This window comes from Onychostoma macrolepis, chromosome 09, assembly GCF_012432095.1.
Source record: "Onychostoma macrolepis isolate SWU-2019 chromosome 09, ASM1243209v1, whole genome shotgun sequence".
NCBI lineage: Eukaryota > Metazoa > Chordata > Actinopteri > Cypriniformes > Cyprinidae > Onychostoma > Onychostoma macrolepis.
In genome coordinates this window covers 2,377,022-2,396,700 of record NC_081163.1, presented here as the reverse complement: position 1 = coordinate 2,396,700, position 19,679 = coordinate 2,377,022, and the positions used below count along the sequence as shown (strand labels likewise).

The window sequence follows — 19,679 nt, the reverse complement described above, 5'->3', positions numbered from 1 at the left end:
TCCTTTGTGCTCATTTTTGCTTTGATTTGGTAAGAATAGACATGTTTTCACATCACGCGGGACTGTTGTGCTGGAATGCATTAGAGTAGAAAGAGAGAAATGACATGGCAAATATTTCATTTCCCCATCAGATTGGGAACAACAGTTGGACTAAAGATGCTTCTCCTCCACCGTAATCAGAGGCGTCGTGACAGCGTTCCACCCCAGAGCGTTCGTCCCAGCTGTCGCCCACATTTCGCCACAGGAACCCAGCGCATAACTCATCATCAAAAGATTTTATTCATCCCCCCTTCGTTCTTTTGCAGGAAATAAGGTTGAACTCCTGCTCTCTGGAAACTGTTATGTGATACTTGGAGTTGGCTTGAAAACACTTATTCACAGAACCTCTGCAAGCCAAGGCAGAAATCAAATACTGAGCTGAGGGAGTGTGGCTTTAAAAGCGGCCACCTGTGAGTGAATTTCGGCGGTCGCTGGCCATTTGCGAGCAGTTGTGAGGTTGTTTTGGGCAAGTACTTTTGTGCTGGAGACAGAAACAGCTGAAGACACTGTTTCTTTACTTTTCTGCATCAAATCTGGTTTAACTTGGCAGTGTGTACTGCAAATTTGTATGATAAATTGGTTGTAATGTTTGCAATGTTGTTATACTCTCCTCGGGAACAACACAAAATACAGAACAATTACAACATTCCCACCCAAACATATATCCAATAATGAAGTTAAAATAAAAATAATAATTATTATTATAATTAAATAAAACTATATATGTAGAAAATAATAAATATTAAAATTAAATTATAATAATTAAAAATAAATTATTATTATTAAATTACTGTTAGCAGTGCAGTATTATTTTTTTCATAATTATTTAACATTCCACATTATCTTATTAACATATTGTATTAAACGGGGTCTATCAGTTATTAAATACATCTACCTTTTCTCTAATTATATATGCTTAAAATACATATTTACACTTAGTTATTTCATGCATCTTAAATGATAATAGTTATAATAAAAATATTATAATGATAATTTTAAAAATGTACAAAATAAAAATGCGCAAGTAAATAAAATAATTAAATCACAGTTAGCATTATAGCATCTGTTATAGTTTATAAAAATAATAAATAAATCTCACATGAGGGATTTGTTATTTTATTTAAATAATTTTGCCATTATTTAACATTCCACAATATCTGGTTGTTAACAAATTGTATAAAGGGAGTTCATATCTCATTTAAAACATCTATGTTTCTTCAAATTATATGTATGCAAAACAAATCCCATATATGTGACCCTGGACCACAAAACCAGTAATAAGGATCAATTTGTTTAAATTTCAGATGAATAGAATAAATTATCTTTCCATTGATGTATGGTTTGTTAGGATCGGACAATATTTGGCCGAGATACAACTATTTGAAAATCTGGAAACTGAAGGTGCAAAAAAAAAAAATCACTATTTAAAAAATTGCCTTTAAAGTTGTCCAAATGAATTTCTAAGCAATGCATATTACTAATCAAAAATGAAGTTTTGATATATTTACGGTAGGAAATGTACAAAATATCTTCATGGAACATGATCTTTACTTAATATCCTAATGATTTTTGGCATAAAAGAAAAATTGATCATTTTGACCCAATTAAGACCCATACAATATATTGTTGGCTATTGGTACCAATATACCTGTGCTATTATGACTGCTTTTGTGCTCCAGGGTCACATATAATCTATTTTTCCAGCACTATATGTATATTTTATTAGGCTATATATTTCATTTTTGTTAATATTTTGAATTAGATTTTATTTTTCTGTTTTCTGTTGTCATTTTTAACATATAGTTAAAGTTTTAGTAATTTTATTTATTTACTTATTTTCAAATCGATATAGTTTTTATTACGTTTTCCCTGAAAATATTTTTACAGTTTTTTAAAACATTTTATTTAATTTCAGTTATTGTTCATTTCATTTCCAATAATGTTTTTTTTTTTTTTTACAATAATAACCCTGGTTCAGTTCCACACGTTGGAAGGCGTTTACACTTGGTCTTATTACAATGATAACATTTCTATAAGTAAAAACACATGAACTGACCGACTCTAAATTTCCATGAACTTTACACAGGTACACAAACACAGGCGCGAATGACCGGCCAGTGAGCAACAGCAGTTCAGTCTCTGTCTGTGCTCCATCCCTGGCTGTAAAACAAAGAAACATAAAAAGGAGCAGAGACTCTAAATGAGAAATGATGTTGCAGGTGGATTTTATTCATCTCAGCTGCAGGCCAGAGGCCACTGCGCGCTCATTTCTTTCTTCACTCTATCATTTATAAATGGAAAGACTTTTTTTATGCACCTGCTTATCAGAACAGGCCCATCAAGCGAGGAAGTTATGAATATATTGAACAGCAGAGTGTGGGGACTTTGATATTTATGTTTGGAGTGCTGCACAAACTGTTTTCTTAATATTTTAACCTTCTAGCTGTGCCTGTGTCCTCTGTGAAAGGCCATTCAAACACACACACACATACTTGAATTTGTGGTTTACGGGGTCTCTCCCTAGGCGTAATGGTTTTTATACTGTACGAACCGTATTTTCTATTGCCCTTCACCTAAACCTACCCCTTACAGGAAACTACTGGCAATTTTTGAATTTCATAAAACACCATTTAGTATGTTTTTTAAGCCTTTTGTTTTACAGGGACACAGGAAGTGTCCTCATAAACCATGTTTACGTTGTAGTACCCATGTCATTATACACATTTGTGTCCTCGTAAACCATATATACCAGTACACACACACACACACACACACACACACACACACAGCATATAAACTCAAAACAAACAGCCTGTAGTGACCCATCATAACCCACTGTGGATATGCATATATGCTGGTTTAAGCTGGTCAAGCTGGTTAAAACCTCTCTAAAACCAGCCTGCTAAACCTGGTTAAGCTAATTCAGCTGTTTTTTTTATTTGTTTTTGTTTTGTTTTTCTCCAGCAGGGATATTAAAAATGATTGGCTACTGTTAGACGACAAATGTTCACTATATTTTAATTTGGTCTAAATTAGGCATTTTTTCACATTGCAAAAGCAGTCAAATTAAAGCTGAAGTGTATCATTTCTCTGCTCTTTTATGTCCCGCAGACAGTGTTGCTTTATTTGTATTCTTACGCAGCTTTGAATTTGGGTTAAATCATCATTATTTCATTTTTATGTTCTGCAGGGATGATGTATTTTTGAAGGCCAAACTCCTGAAAGGAGTGCATTTTAGCACTTCTGGTTCTTCCTTCTAGTTCTTTGAATGGGTTTTTTGGTTAAATGTCTGAAAAAAGGTCTGTGGTTAACAATATTTTTATGTAATTCATTATATGTAGTAATTATTTTAATACATTATTTATTTACAAGTGTGTTCCTGGTATTTTATCATTTGCAATATATGGATATTTGTTCTCCTGTCACTTTAACGCGGGGTTCACGCGCTCGAGAAGTGTGTCACGTGATGCCGCGTGGACAGGACAGGTGCCCAATGTCGCCAAGTCCATGGTTTTCCCGCGGAATTGGTCTATTTTAACACTGTTGCCGCGGGTTGTTTTTCATGTCCATTGGTTAGGAGACCCCAATGACGTACATGTGAATTTACCAGGGGAAAAAAAAACGTGTATTTTACACCCCGGAACACGATTTTTAACGGGGGATCCCCTCGGAATGCGATTTGGCAAGTTTTGGGCTAGTTTTGAGTAGTAATTGAGCGGGTTTTGATGTGAAAACCTGGCAACTCTGCAGGTGCTGCTGCTGTTGCCATGGCGTTTGCTCAATGTTTTAGGAAATGTTTTCTGTTTAAAAGTTATCCACAAGTGGGATCAGGAGAAATACAGATTACTCATAGTGGAGTATCAATGGTGAGTCACGCTGTTTGCTCTGAATCAATATTGACACCTCATACAAGACAAACTGTAAAAAAAAAAATTTGAGCCAACTTCAGCAGATTTTTGAGTTTGCTCATCTTATTTTTGTGAGAGATTCTCAAATTTTTGTTGTATAAACTTAAAACGACAGGTTGAGAAAACTCAAAAATCTGCTGAAGCTGGTTGCCTTAAAATTTTAAGTTACCTCAAATTTTTTTTTTTTTTTACAGTGCAGTTGTATGGTGTCATAAAAGTATAATCTATTAAATGCAATCTACAACTAACTAAGTGCCATTAAGCATGAAGGTTTTGTAAAATTTGTGCTCTTATTATTTTGAAATGCTTGCTTGCCATCTAGCAGAGAACCCAAGGAGTTTTTGAGATCTGGTTGCACCTGCTGGACAAAACTATGTAAATGCAATGAAAACAGCGCTAACGTGTAGGTTGTAACACCTTTTACAAACCAGTTGCACGTTTTTATGAAAGTGTTATCTATTAAATGTAATCTACAAATAATTAAGTACCATAAATATGAAGGTTCTGTAAAAAATTGTGATATTTTATTAATTTGTAGCGCTTGCTGTGTGCGTTATTAAGCAGGGCTTGGCAAACTATGTCAATTCTAAGCAAATAATCATTCTCCTTTTTTGTATTGCATGAACCTACATTATAAAATTGATATGAGATCAGTTAAAAAAACATTAGACTTATGTCATGGATACACCAAAGCAAAGTAATCTTGTGAAAACCTATCTTTATACATATATACATACAGTATATATTAATGAAGAATAATTGAACATTACAAAAAAAAATTAACAAGTAAATCCAGATACACAAGCATGAGGAGCATTCGTAAACTGTAGAACAATGTTTAAGAGAAGAAAAAATAAATAAATAAAAAAAAAAAACATTTAAACAACTAGGCAATAGTTCAAATTTTCTTCCTTTTTTAGGACACAAAGATAACAGCTGGGATCTATACCAGAAAAAAATTCCTCTATGAAATCTAACAGCATGTCATTCGTTTTGTTATTAATTTGCATTAGAGACCTTTTCAAAGCTTCCTTTTCAAAAAAAAAAAAAAAAATTACACTTTGGTATTCATTTCACAAATTTCTGTTTATAAATATAATATTTACCTTGCAAAATGTAAAAATTATTTTACTTTTGTGTGAATAAGCGCAAATAACATCTTTTAAAGATAGCATGTAACATTTCTTTGCACAAATTAAAAGGCACTAACATCAGGTCAAAATCTAAGAGACAAATCACAATTATAAAACAAATGAGACAAGTCTTCCTCATGTGTGTTACAGAAAATGCAAGTACTGTCAATGTCCATGAATTTAGGAAGAGCTATTTTACATGGGTAAATTGTGTGAAGTATTTTGAAATGCACCTCTTTAACTTTGTTCAAAATACAAAATTTGTATGGATTTGTCAAGGTCACTCATGCTTGTCATGTGACACACAGCAGCCACAATACCACTGTATAACTGATATAGGCTTGTGTATTATTAATTTTTTTATTTGAAATATTCCCAAAATATATTATGAAATATCTCAATTCTCAAATATGTGTAAGTAAATGCATTTTGTACCTTTATAGATTAAGGTAGTTGGTCTATAATGGGCGATAGGCACAGTAGCCTAGTGTAATATTAACTTTGCATAAAAATCATACCATAAAATGAGTGTCACACCATAAACATATAATACGACTGACTTTGTATTTTATGTGGATTTAATTAAAACATTGTAAGTTACTAATTAGCCCATAACACTTTAATTGTACAAAAAGAGCAAAGAACGTTTTCACTTCAGTCCAGCGAGTTCAAGCACTCTCAAAAACTGCCATAATAATCTCTAAAGCTGTTTACACTGTGAAATTAATATCTTACTTACATTCGTACATCTTCACTTTGTTGTTTCTGAGGAGAGAATTCAGTCAGTGAGCGCGCGGGGACTAGTAGCGGCTCTTCGGCGATGACTCATCTGAACGCTTCTGATTGGTCCTTGCATTCATAAGCTCAACAGAATCTTATGTGATTGGTTATAATGCGCAGTGCTTTAAAACGTGTGTGTCTCTGGCTTTGTGCCAGCCAGCGAACGCAGATTAACAGCGGTTTTTCTTTTTATATAGTTTACAGGACAAACTGCGCATTTCACCCAAAATTGTTTGGTGTGATATGATTCCAAATTTAGGGGGGCCAAGCTTGTTGACAGGGGGGCACTGCCCCCAGAACCGCCCCTGCTGATTATGTATTATGTTTGGAATAATTGTTGAAATTCTTTCAAGGGAATGGGAAGGTTGTAAAAATGCATAAAGTCTTCATAAGAAATTATGTTTCCACTATCATAGAACAGATCCATAACAAAATATATGTTCCTTTCGAAAATACCCGTGCAAAATGATAATGATACAATTGTTCCAGAAAAGCATTTTATGTGGAGACAAGTTGTGATGGAAACAAATTTTCCAAGCCAATAATACTTGCTGGTGAAATTCAGATAATTTAAGAGGTAACTTTCCTGGAAGAAAATTACATCTCAGAAGAAAAGATAAGCCTCCAAGCTTTTGAAAGATACGTTGTGGGATAAAGAACCCCATATAATTATCATTTTTTAGAATTTCTTAACCAATTAAGTTTAAAAGTGTTGCTGATGTCAAAATAACCTATCATCTCTAAGCCACCATCTACTCTTTTGCCTGATATAACCATCAGAATTGTTTCGAAACCAAAGCTCGAAACGCAGTGATGCAAGTTCTGAACCACTGATTCGAAACAAAATGTAAATGTTCATGAAGCAATGTTTCAAAGGCGTCATCATCCCATCACTATAGCTCAATAGGTTTGGGAGCAGAGCCTATATGTTTTTTTTTTTTTATAATTCAGCCTCTTTCCATCATCACTGTGACCTCTAGTGTCGGAGAGGTCATGTTGTCAACCGGCGAGCGAAAGAGATGTTGTTCTGTCAAGCCTCATCAGTCCCTGTGTCCACTCGCGCTCTCTCTCTGCCTCTAGTTTTCTCTCCATTTTTCATCTTTTTGTTCATTCAGCACTCACTCTGTCTGTTGATATCCACCAGACACATTTCTGAGAGTGATTATATTTTCAATCTGCTCAAAGTGAGCTGAACTCTCTGCATGAGCGCTCTGGTCATTCCCAGCAGAACAAAGCCTTCTTTCTGATATTCATGCTTCCCCTGTGTAATCTTAGCAGCTCTCCAAGAAACACACCAACATTCTGACTTGAGAGAGAGTTCACTGATACTGGCTGTGTTCATACTGCACTGCATACTAGCTGCTATTTTCTTAAAAATAGCAATCAAAACCATATGCATTATTCTGCTTCAACAGCTACAATGTTGTCATATGAACTCACTGCATTTGTGCATGTTTAAAGGACTTCATTCAAAAAAATGAAAATTTACTACTCACCCTCAGGCCATTCAAGATGTGGATGAGATCAGATTTGGAGAAATGTATCCATCACTTGCTCAGCAAAGGATGCTCTGCAGTGAATGGGTGCCGTCAGAATGAGAGTCCAAATAGCTGATAAAAACATCACAATAATCCACACCACTCCAGTCCATCAGTTAATGTCTTGAGAATCCAAAAGAAACAAATCCATCTGCTGTTGTCTCTCACATCAAAATCCAGTCACGTATTTGTTTAGAGCTGTTTTGGTTTGTAAACAGTGCTTGATCTGTGCAGATTTCTCTCCTGATTCAGACCAGACCACTTTTTCTCTGGGGGAAGCGTTATTATGGATTATCACTATTTTTAATTGGACTTTATTTTTATATTTCCAGTTTTCATTTTTATATTTCAGTTTTAATTTCTTCCTGTCCAATTTTAATATTTTTTTTATTTCTATTTAGTTTAAATTAATTTGTATTTTTCATTTTGGTGCTTAAACTTATTTCAGTTTTTTCAAGTTTAATACTTTTGTTTTATTTTATTTAAATATTTATATTTTACTTTTATTGAATCATATTAATTTTTTTTTGTAGTCATTTAAGAAAAAAAAAACTTATTTTAGTCAGAATTTGATTTTCATTAAGTTTTTTTTTTAAGTTTAAGTTCTTCATATAATATTTATATTTTATTTTAGCTTTATTTTAATAAACAAAAGTTTTAGCTAACAATAACATCACCAATTAGAGCACAACAATCATTTCCTGAAGTTAAAATCCCATTCTCCATGAATAATTTTCAAGATGTTAACTGATGGACTGGAGTGGTGTGGATTATTGTGATGTTTTTATCAGCTGTTTGGACTCTCATTCTGACGGCACCCATTCACTGCAGAGCATCTATTGCTGTGATACAATGCTACATTTCTCCAAATCTGATGAAGAAACAAACTCATCTTGAATGGTCTGAGGGTGAGGGTTTCATTTTTGGGTGAACTATTCCTTTAATTCAGTGCATAATAATATTGTCTTAATGTTTATAAAAATGTATTATCATTTGGCAGTGAGATCAACTAAACATCCCTTCCTGTTCATTTTTCACACTGGAAATTGAATGCCAAGTCAAGTGCATTGCATTTTGGAAAACAGTCCTTCATGCTGTGTGCTTTATATAATGCAAATTTTAGCAAATGTATTTGGCCATTCTATGCATACAGACCGCAAGCTGTATACATGCAATGCAAGCAAATGTTTCTAGTGCTGAAAACGGTCTACAAAATATCCAGACTCCCAGCATTGAGGAAGCCAGTCTGTTTAGCTTTTACTGAACAGGATTCAAACACACACGCACGCACACACACACACACACACACACACACTTATAAAAAAGAATCAAATTATAGATCTTCATAGCCATTTCCTGGCCAATTTTATTCAGTGGCACCTCTTTTCAAGCATCAGAAGTAATTTGAAGCCCCATGCACTGAAATCCTGTCTCCGTCGCTCTAATATACTCTGTTCAGCAAGCCTCTCGGTTCCTGGTGAGATTTCAAATAAGTTCTTCATTGGCCTGTCATTTTGCTTCTGAGCCGCTATCAGGACTGAGAAAGGGGCCATAGTGATCCTCCTTAAAATTGCTACATTGCACGGAGCACGTTTCCACCGCTTTTTTCCACATGGGTGCTGTGAGCCGTGAATTCTTTATGTGGACAGGCAAAGCCCAGCAGCAATGGGCCGCCAACTTAGCTGAAGAGCCGCGCTTCTTTGTACATCTCAAGCGCTTTGACGTGCACCGGTTTGGCACGTCGGTCTCCAATCTGCTTCGAGAGCCGAGCTGAACAAATCGACCCACTCGCAGCTCTCATATATGTCATATTCATTGAGTAGTCATGTATGCCATAATTGTTTGGATGCAAGATTTTTGACATCAACAATGAAACATTAATAAATCTACACTTAAACAATCACTTGTCTAGTATATTTCACAAACAGTTACAAAGAAATGCAAGTAATATTGAATTATACATAATATTTTCTTGTAAAAAGTACTTCAGAACTTTGAAAAATAATGCACTGAAAAAAGTTGTCATAGAAACAATTTTCACTCAGAAATTGCTGACTTCACAAATAATTACAAAGAAATGGCAAATAACACATTAAAGACTGAAATAGTATTTTCTTGTCAAAAGTACTCCAGTAATCTTTATTTACAATTTAAAAAAAATTGTTTTTACAGTGTATGCACGATTATATGGTTAATTTACAAATGTAAACTTCATTTATGATGTAGAAATGTAAACTGAAGTGATGTGCTATTTGTACTAAAACTAAATATGTAGGTAACACTTTACAGTAAGGTTTCAGTTGTTGGCTACATTTGGCGTTTACAAAAATTATTTACAAAATCTGCTGTAGAAACAATTTTCACTCAAAAATTGCTAGTACATTTCACAGATAATTACAAAGAAATGGCAAGTAATATTGAATATAACGAAGTTTTGAAGTAGAAAGACTAATAATCAATAATCTTTGTTTTAGTTTCAACTTCGAACAATCATGCACTAAAAATATGGTGTGGAAACAGTTTTCTCTCATAAATTGCTAGTAAATTTAACAAATTACAAAGAAATGGCAAGTAATACATCGAGTTAAAGGTGAAGTAGAAAGACTGAAATTGTTTTCTTGCAAAAATCCCCTGAATAAACTTTATTTACAACTTCGAAAATACATGATTTTTCATTTTGTGAATAAAACAGAATATTTAAGTGTTTTTTTTTTAAATAAGAAAATACAATTTAGCCTTTATACTTCAAATTAGTGCTGTCAAACGATTAATCGCATCCAAAATAAGTTTTTGTTTACATAATATATGTGTATACTGTGTGTATTTATTATGTGTATATATAAATACAAACACATGCATGTATATATTTCAGAAAAATTTTATGTATATATATTAAATATATTTATATATAATATAAAATATAAGAATATAAATATATAAATGTATATACATGTAAATATTTTCTAAATATATATACTGTATGTGTGTGTATTTATATATACATAATAAATATGCACAATACACAAGCAAATATTATGTAAACAAAAACTTACTTTGGATGCGATTAATCGTTCAAATAGTTATTTGCCATTTCTTTGTAACTATTTGTGAAATTTTTTAGCAATTTCTGAGTGAAAATTATTTCAGATTTTGTTACTAATTTTGTAAATACCAAATGTAATTTTCACTCGTAAATTAGTAGTAAATTTCACAGATACGTACAAAGAAATGTTAGTTAACATCGAATTAAACATGAAACTTTGAAGTAGAAAGTTTTCTTGTTTTATTTACATGATTGTATGGTTAGAACAACTCAGTTTACGAATATACATCTAATTTTTGCTCTACAAATGTAAATAAAAACCATAGGGTTTGTTATTGTCATTGTATAGCTCCCAATTGCAACATAGGCTCATTGGAAATACATGCCTCTACAATTCTGCAAAACTCATAAAACGTACTTATACATACATACGAATCACTGCAGTTTCCAGTTGAAATGAACACTAGAGGCAGTAAAACTCCCACAACTTTTATTCCTTTTCACACAAAGTATGATTTGCAGGTCCACAGTTTTGATTAATAAAGCCTAATTTTCACATAATTACTTGGGGAATATTATGTTGTGAATTCAAAATTTTAACATGCTGCGAGATTTGAAAACTGATGCATTAGAAGGTTAGCGTCACATATCCAGCTTCATATGCACGGGTTTTCTAATTCAGTAGGTTTGCTCGGTAGTTCACGCGATGCGGCGTTGCACTTGAGTGATGAAGAGCTCCGGTACGAACTTCGTGAAACTACGGTTCAACAAAACAGCTCAAATCTGCATAAGGATGTCAAAATAGCACAGGTGCATCAACAAATGCATTTTTATATGACTTTTGCATTTGTTAACACTATCGGGTTGGGTTTGGTGAAGGGGATATTTCCAACACGATAGAGCATTAACTTTTAGAGTCACTAATCGGATATTTGATTTATGAACCACTGCGATTCGTACCTGAAGCAACGTAAAACAAACACAGCAATACGTGCCTGTATCAACATAACAAAAACGTGCCAGGGTCATGTATTGAACACACGTTTTAGCGCCACTCACTGGACCTTTCACCCACGAAATGTGCAGTAAGGTACGTAATAATAGTGCTGCAGAAATGTATTTAGAGCCACATATTTCGAATAAGCCTGGGTCACCCAATTCACATTAGAACGACTCCATTTACAGATGCGTTTGTGTTCTTGTCATGTCATGCAGGCCAAAGCCGCGTTCACCTCCAAAAACGAGGAAGCACCAGCAGGCCATTTCACAGCCAGAAGCTACTGGAGGTCCGGAGATCTTGTGTGCCGGAGCAGATGCAGACTCTTACTGCGCGAACGGGAAATCAACAACAAGCACTTACTCAAAAATATGAAGGAAATCTGCCTGGCAAAACTACATCTATCTCGCCAGTTCATCAGCGGTATTGTGTGAGAGAGCGAGAGCGAGTGTGTGTGTGTGTGTGTGAGTCAAGCGTTGGTTTGTTTTCATGCCCTGTAATTTGGACCCTTGAGAATTCTATTCAAAATCCTTGTTCCTAATGCTTGAATTGGGCTCTGAAGCAGCCAATCAGGATGTGCCTCAGAATAATGCCAGCAATCTTGTGTCTGTCGATTCTGACATCCAGCAAATGTGCCTATTTTCTTCTTCAGCAGGATTGAGCCCATTTCCTTCCATCTTGCGCCAGGTCAATTAAATCCGGCATGGGCCGCCGTTTGTGCTCAAATCATTTGGTACGTGACGACTTTGCCATACAAATAGGTTTGGTCTGGATTCAGAATTCAGATTTGTTCCTTTCTTTATTATTTATTATTGTCAGAGCATAGGTGACATCTACCAATGCATACAGGAAAAGAGTCGATGGCTTTCTTTCTAAACCCTGCACTCTTAAAATTAAGTAAGGAATGCCATTGAAGCATTTACTTACTGTTAACCTTTTAGTAAACAGTTGTTAAATGCATGTTAAAGGTTCTTCATAGAACCATCGATGCCAATAAAGAATTTTTATTTTTAGGGGCTGCCAAGATAGGCATTTTTTTTAATGCATCATAAGCATGAAGGATTCTCCAAAAGCAAACTACGTGTTGCCTTGTAAAAAAATCCTCTTTCAGCACCCATTATGGGTAGCAGCACTATACACTATAAATAGTGATATTGAATAATAAAAATATAGTGCAAAGAGATGCTGATCAGATAAAGGGTAATTATAAGTAATATATGCTCGAAACAAATCTGAGCAACAGTGGCTGGAGTGATCACCAAAAAAAGTTAAAAAAAACCCCACATATATTTGTGTTACTTGAAATTAAATAAAACTGGAAAATTAACAAAAACTATATTTGAAAATAATAATAAAAATGACAAAAACACAATGAAATGACTAAAATTTTAGCTAAACTTAAAAAAAGAAAAATGACTAACTCAAAATAAAAAACTAATACAAATGGCAATCACAACTAACTTACTTACTAAAGGTAACAAATTAAATTGAAAACAGAAAATATAAAAATGACTCATTTAAAATAAAAAAACTAACCAAAATGACAAAAACACAACAAAATTACTACACTTTTAACTAAAATGACTCAAATTAAGAAAACAAATAGAAATTACTAAAACAGACAAAACAAAAATTACTAACATTTTTACTAAAATTAAAACAAAAACGACATAATATAAATATCACTAATGAAAAAAAATCATAATATTAATAGAAACTATAAAAGTATCTCAGTGATACTAAAATAACACTGTTTATGTATTCATAAATCACTACCTCATAAAATTGGGAAAAATACTTTTTTTTACATTTGTTTTGCTATTTAAACAAACACTGCGCAAATTATAAGTCATATGTGTCCTTCATAGTGAAATCAGGCATGTACTGTAATGCATTGCAACGAGTGAAACATCTATCCAAAATAATGAACAAAGAAAAAGTTAATTAATATACTTGCATTTCATTCAGTACCCAAAAGCGTCAAAGAGAATAGTTCGATTTAATTAAAAATGCACAGTTTTACCCAACATTCATGTGCACTAGATATTTTTCTTTATTGTTAGCTTAGTATGCTGATGCCCCAGATCTACTGAAATCAAATGTGAGTCGAGTCTCTCTGATGCTGTCGAGTGGTTTCACACGTAGTGTTCTAAATCAACTCAGATGCTCCCTTAGAAGGCAGCTGCCTATGTAGGGAGCTCACTAGGGTTTAGAACACATCCAAATGTGTTCTTCAGCAGCTTTGATATATAAATAGTGCTGTATTAATATCAGTCTTTCTAAGACCAAAGGTTTACTTTTGAGGAATACCAGCCATGTGACATCATGCATAAAAACTCTCCATTTGTATCGAAGAGAAACGTCAGCTTGACTTAATGTTCGGCTGATTTTTATTGGATTTCGCTGTTTACCGCTTTGAATGTTAAGAAACCCAAAGCGGCTCATTTATATTCCGAGCGTATGTCGTGCTGAATGATAAAGAGGGCTGTTTTCTTCTGCCATGCAAAAATTATTAAACGGGAAAATATAGTATTTGTCTCAGTGTTTGATTTGTTGTGTTTTTTTCCAGAGTTTCCAGAGAGCCGAAGGCTTGTCTTTCATTAATATTCACTAACACAGCTCCTTTGATGCATATTTAGAGTCATATTCATCCTCTGTCTGTGTGCTTTCTGATTATTAATCCATATTTAATCATTTCGTCTCATTCCGCTTACCCAGATTTGGATTCATGCTTTATGACTGATGTCTAGCGGTTTGAAACGGCAGCCTGTACTTTCCAATATGTTGTGTGAATCTCGGTTTGATTTCATATCCCTTTCTGGCTTTGGCTCTCAGATCTGTCAGGAACTGTGAATGAACAGCATGAAATGTTTAATAGTGTAAGTGCGTTAGTGAAGCAGAGAGAGAACGTATTGTTTCCCGCAGTTCAAAGGTTTTGGGGAGGATGGGAAGCATTTCTGTTCAGTCAAAGCCAATTGCGTGCTTTAACCTGCCTCTCCTCCTCCGGATGACTTCACAGAGCTTCACAGGTCTGATAAACGAGAGAGAAGACTCGAGAGAACTATTAGAGTTTTTATTCATATTTTCAATTAGTTTTTTAAATTTCCATTTAATTTTTTTTTTAAAATTTTAGTAATTTTGTTGTGTGCTTTCGTCATTTTAGTAGGTTTTGGTTCATTTTAAATCATTTTTATTTGAGTTATTTTAGTAAATAATAGCTGAAATAAATATTTTATTTGATTAATATTAGTTACATTTTTTAAATAATTTTGTTGTGTTTTTGTAATTTTTATTTTTATTATTATTATTTTTTAAATATGTCTGTATAGTTTGCATTAATTTTTATTTCAGTTTTAATATTAGTTAATTTAGTACATGGGTGTTTTTAATTTTTTTTTCAAAGTTAATGTTTTCTTTAAGTAACAAACGCTGCAGTAGCAACAACAACAACAAAAAAATACAGTAAAAAAATTAAAAATATAGTAAAAATATCTAAACATGTCTAATTCAGTTCATTAACTTTTAGTTATTTTAGTACATCAGTTAAAATAAATTAAAACAAGAAATATAATAATAATAATAATAAATTAGTTTTATTTCAGTTAATGCTTGTGATTTCCAGGAATATTTGTTTTGTTTTTTTGTAAGTAAATCACTATTTTTTTCTTTTATGAGAGTGAACTGTTTATAGATGCACATCCAAAACCAAGCTGGATGCAAGTACAAGACAAAAACTCCAACAAATCAAAGACTAAACATCTACATGTTGAAATTAAAAAACTTTATTTGAAAAGTTATTATTAGTATTAGTGTTATTTTTCAATCCAGTTAGGTCTTCATCATGATGGGTTTGAGCTATTTGTCCCATGATGCATTGCAAATGACAATCAAATGCAATAAAACACATTTTAATAGTAATTAATTAGCATATATTAATCAATTGATTTAAAATATTAAAACAAATTTTATGTATATATATATACATAAAATTATTAAATTGTAACATAGATTCACATAGAAAACAGCTATTTTAAATTGTAATAATATTTCACAATTTTTACTATATTTTGGATCAAATAAATGTAGGCTTGGTAAGCAGAAGAGACTAAAACCATCTTAATTATTCCAAACGTTTGGTGCTTGTGGCTGTCCACACGTCTGAGGATCATGTGTGATATGTAATGGCGTGATGAAGTGGAGTCTGAATCCACAGTGACGGCGAATCCTCTATCTGCTCACTCGGATATCCTCAGATCATACATCTTTCCTGACAACACTAGGACACCTTGGGCTTCACGAAACAAGGAGAACAAGAGGTCTAAGTGAAATATTCAGTGTCTTTATTGTCTCCAATAAATTATCAGGCGTGTTCCTCGAGAGATTTAACCTGTGCAGCAGCCTTTGAAACTTCTACATGCTGATTTTTTTCTCTTCACACACAACAGAGGATTGATTCGCTTTGATCTTTCTTTTAATAAGCAGAGACTTCCAGCCCGGCTTACGAGAGGAAGGCTTGACGCCGCACCTGAGAGCGACGCACACCTGGGATCGGGGAAAACTGAGGGCCGATGTTTGTGAGAGACGTCTCCAGTCGACGCTTCAAGAATTCCTCAAGTCAGAGCGAAAAGCCCCTGCTGAGCCTCAAATGCCTGAACATCCGACTCAAAATCAAACCTACAATCTAGTTCATATCCAACACAGTTCAGCTGTATAAATATTTATTCAGTATTACAAAAAGGATAAATTTAAACTGGAAGAGTCAGAAAGCATGTAAAATGACACACGCACACATACACATACATATATATATATAGGCTTTTTGCTACATAATGGTGTAGTTATTTTATTATTGTAAAAAATATTTTATTATTAAACAATTTTATATGCAGGATTTTTGCTATATAATGGTGTAGTTATTTTATTATTGTAAAAAATTATTATTAAACAATTTTACATGCAGGATTTTTTCTACACAATATAGTTATTTTATTACTTAAAAATATTTTTTCTTAATTTCATATACAGGATTTTTGCTACATAATGGTGTATTTATTGTATTATTGTAAAATATATCTTTATTAAAAAAAATAATATACAGGATTTTCGCTACATAATGGTGTAGTGACAAAAAACCTGTATGTGTGTTTTTTTAAATGCAAGCAAATTTAATTCATTATTTTATTTTTTGAAGTGGTAACACTTTACAATAAGGTTTCATTTGTTAACATTAATTTAACAAACTAACAAAAAATAGTTCTACAGTATTTATTAATCTTTTATTTTATTTCATATATATTATATACATGATACAATATTTTGTATCATAAAATACCTATGTATTTTTATTATTTTTTTTTATTAATCTGTCTCAACATTTAAGTTTTAATCTTAAAAAATGTATTTGTAATTGTTAACATTAGTTAAGGTGGTAACACATGAACATTTTTATTAACATTAACATTAACAAAGGTTAATAAAAAAATGTTAGTTCGTGTTAGTTAATGCATTAACACTTGAAGCTTATATGTATAATGCATTATGAAGGTATTCATACGGTACATTATAATGCATTATATCTTTTCATAAACGACTGTAATCAAAGATGATGTACTGAAGGTCACTGCGATTCTCATTGACTCGGATGCAGGAGACACAAAACTGCACTCCGTCAAAACACATGCTTAATTCAGGTCATGAAATACATCTTTGGTTAGATTTTCTTTCATTTTAGTTCTTTTCTTGATGTTTTGTAGGTGTTTTTCCCAGATGAACACAGGCTGTATTGGATGACAGTGAGGCTAGGCTAATGGAAGACGGCCAAGAGAGAAAGAGCGCCTGCAGGAAAATAATCAGAAATGAAGCATTGTGGGAAGGCAGTAGCTGGTTGAAGTATGAACAAGCAACAAAATATGTCAGTATGATACAAAAGAGTCTAATAAATCCTAAATAGACTGTATAATTTGATATGATAGCACTGCAGATGCATGGCTTAAAGGAATAGTTCACCCAGAAATGAAAATTTAGTCAGGCCATCCAAGCTGTAGATGACTTTGTTTGTTGTTTAGACTAATTTAGAAATGAATGAGGGTCCACACATAGAGGAACTTTAGGAGAAACATCTAAGGACTTAAAGGAATAGTTCACCAAAAAATTATAATTTGCAGAAAAAATGCTCATCCTCAGGTCATCCAAGATTAGGATGAGTTTGTTTCTTCATCAAATTTGTAGAAATGTGTCTCTGCATCAGTGTCTCAGCAATGGATGCTCTGCAGTGAATGGGTGCCGTCAGAATGAGAGTCCAAACAGCTGATAAAAACACCACAATAATCCACACCACTCCAGTCCATCAGTTAACATCTGGAGAAGACAAAAGAAACAAATCCATCATTAAGATGTTTTTAACTTCAAACCATTGTTTCTGGCTAAAATAGGAGTCCATAATCCATAGTATAAAATTCTTTCTTTATGGAGACAGTGAATGGGATTTTAACTTCAGAAAATGACTGTTATTGTTACCTAAATACCATTTGTATTAATTAAAATAAAGCTGAAATAAAATACAAATATTATATGAAGAACTTAAACTAACAAAAAACTTAAATGAAAATTAGAAATGCTGACTGAAAAAAGTATTTTTAATTTTTATTTTGAATTACTAAAATGATTAAAACTAAATTTAAAATAAATTAAATATGAAAATATAAAAAAATATAATATATAAAAAAAATATTAAACAAAAAAATATAAAAGTTTCTTAAATAAAAAAATAAAAAATAAAATTATAAATGCTGCCTGGGCAACTGAAATAAGTTTAAGCACTAAAATATAAAACCAAAATAAAAAAATAAGCTAAATATAAATTTCTTTCTCTTCCCAATTTTAATATTTTTCTTAGCTGTTTGTCTCTCTCTCTCTCTCTCTCTCTCTCTCTATATATATATATATATATATATATATATATATATATATAAACAGCTAAGAAAAATATAAAAATTGGGAAGAAAAAAAAAAACTGAAAATATAAAAATAAAGGCTAAATCAAAATGGTAATAATCCATAATAACGCTTCCTCCAGTGAAATAATGTTCTGGTCTGAATCAGAAGAGAAATCTGCACAGATCAAGCACTGTTTACAAGCCAAAACAGTCCAGAACAGCTCTAAACAAATTAGTGTGTGGATTAGAGACAACAGGAGATGAATTTTTCACTGGAGGAAACGCTATTATGGATTATGGACTAATGTTTTAACAATAGTTTAAAGTTAAAAACGTCTCGATGGATTTGTTTCAGCTTTTGTCTTCTCCAGATGTTAACTGATGGACTGGAGTGGTGTGGATTATTGTGATGTTTTTATCAGCTGTTTGGACTCATTCTGACGGCACCCATTCACTGCAAAAGAAATAGCATATAACGCATTGAATTTAGCATGAAACAAGTAGAAAGACTGAAATAGTATTTTCTTGTAAAACACATTTCGATAATCTTTGAAAAATCTTTTTTCATAGTGCATAAGGAGAAAGGGCAAGCAATCTTGTATAAAGTGCATTACGTGAAAATGCATGCATTCAAATGCCATTAAACTAAATGTTTACATGGAACGCTTGATAAGGCAAAGGTCACGGATATATTTTCCTTCTATCTCTCTCTCTTTCTCTCAATGTAATCATCAGAGCTGCCACTGAAGACTGGCAAACACAATTCTCGTGGCATTTTCCCCAAATGTTGCAAATCTTAATGCTGTTCACAGAAAGGCTCGGTTTCCCCCGGAGAGAGAGACACTACTGTGTCCAGAAGGAATCTTAAAATCATCTCCCGCAAGAACACTAATCAGCCAACTGTGGGCATCGCCGGCGTATAATTCTATCCCCATTTCAAACCTTTATGAAGCCCGTGCCTAGTTTTATGTGTCGACTTCCGTGCCATTTCTTGAAGCATGTCATAGACGGATGTGATTAGCAAACTTGAAAATGCAAAAAGATATCCCCTGAAACCAAATGCATTTAGAATCCTATTAAAAATGGAATTATGTCTGTGAGCGGACTATGAATTTGGAATCCCTATCTCCTCTCAAACAGTTGCACAGCATTTTTTCCCCCCTACAAAAACCTCTTTTCAGCCTCTCGGATTCATTTGAAAGCACAAAAGATTGCCCTGAACTTCCAAAGAAATGTAGTGCTTTCTGCGAAATATCATCTGGAATGTTTGGAATAAATTTTACCGCCGGTTGATAGGTGCGTACGA

At 33.1% G+C, this 19,679-nt stretch overlaps 1 protein-coding gene and 1 long non-coding RNA gene across 6 annotated transcripts in view; one reads left to right on the top strand and one right to left on the bottom strand.

Moving 5' to 3' along the window:
* The window catches only part of LOC131547579 (uncharacterized), a 41,369-nt gene extending 25,240 nt beyond the window's left edge, over nucleotides 1-16,129 (top strand). The window contains exons 2-4 of the long non-coding RNA XR_009272962.1: nucleotides 11,657-11,861; nucleotides 12,091-12,171; nucleotides 15,921-16,129. This is a non-coding gene — a long non-coding RNA (uncharacterized LOC131547579). The remainder of the gene's footprint in view (nucleotides 1-11,656; nucleotides 11,862-12,090; nucleotides 12,172-15,920) is intronic.
* Nucleotides 1-19,679, bottom strand: part of pcdh8 (protocadherin 8) — a 55,817-nt gene that overhangs the window by 17,596 nt on the left and 18,542 nt on the right. Inside the window, exon 1 of one of the 5 annotated variants that reach the window (XM_058788248.1) lies at nucleotides 5,820-5,828. The exons of the other annotated variants lie outside the window; for them this stretch is intronic. The gene's annotated coding sequence lies outside the window, so the exon portion shown is untranslated. Of the gene's footprint in view, nucleotides 1-5,819; nucleotides 5,829-19,679 lie in introns of those variants that run through there. 5 annotated transcript variants of the gene reach the window in all.